Genomic DNA, 1001 nt, shown 5'->3' on the forward strand with positions numbered 1-1001 from the left:
GGTTCTTTGTGACTGTCATTACTGGTGAGCACAGTTAGCTTGTATTACATATTGGTATCCTTGTCATGACCATTACTGGTGTTTCCAGCTAAAGAGTATATCACACACTCTTGCAATTCTTTTCCAGTACACTGTATAATAGCATATTCAGGCACCTAATAGGGACAGGCTGTTTGTGGTCCCACATTTAGTCTGCTTTAGGTATTTAAAACTGCGTGTTTTTTTCATTCTAGTCCCTCTGTGGGCTTCTTACTAGAGTGTTAATTGCATGGGTTAGACCCTATTTGACTCATTTGAAATAGGATTCATTAGTATCTAACAAATCAGAGGACCCTAAGGAATCCACAAAGATATAACCTTGTTAATTCTCCTTTCACACTGTTCTCCTACTTCTCTTCTTTCCGTGAACTCTCATTCACGATTCTGGGGAGCGTGTCCCCCTAGGAGACACAACTTTTCAGTCTAACGTGGACAGCAGATTCACGCTTGTACATCTGTTGCTATTTCCCTTCCCCACTTATTCCCATTATCTTTTTTCTGAGGAGGAATTAATTCCTTCATTTCGGTGCACTCTCATTGGTGATATAGGGTCTAATCTTCCTACGACCATACCCCTACGCTTACGCCCAATCTCGTCCGATCTTGGAAGCTAAACGGAGGTGGGCTGGGTCAGTACCTAGACGGGCGACTGCTAGGGAATACCCAGTGAAGTGGGAAGACTCCTCTTTCCTAACTACACCAACAGCAGTATCACCACTTATACTCATTCCAACTATTTCTTGAACCAGATTCCTTTTCTGTCGTACCTTTCCCACAACAGTGGTCAATTATTAGAAAGGTAATTCAGTGTGTGGGCTCTCCCTCTCACGAATTCTACCCTATGTAGGGTCGCATTAATACAAACACAGTTTGTACAGATCTCGGGCAGACGGAAGCAGCTCAGTATGTAGCTATTTTCCTATATGCACTTATCTAAGTATAATCAAGATCTGAACATTTCA

The 1001-nt window shown here is 42.3% G+C and overlaps 1 pseudogene; it reads left to right on the top strand.

Annotated features, from left to right (window-relative positions):
- The first annotated feature begins 598 nt into the window (after positions 1–598).
- On the top strand, positions 599–717 carry LOC134949412 (5S ribosomal RNA; annotated as a pseudogene).
- Positions 718–1001: the final 284 nt, after the last annotated feature.

The sequence above is a fragment of the Pseudophryne corroboree genome, chromosome 1, assembly GCF_028390025.1.
Source record: "Pseudophryne corroboree isolate aPseCor3 chromosome 1, aPseCor3.hap2, whole genome shotgun sequence".
NCBI classification, from domain to species: Eukaryota; Metazoa; Chordata; class Amphibia; order Anura; family Myobatrachidae; genus Pseudophryne; species Pseudophryne corroboree.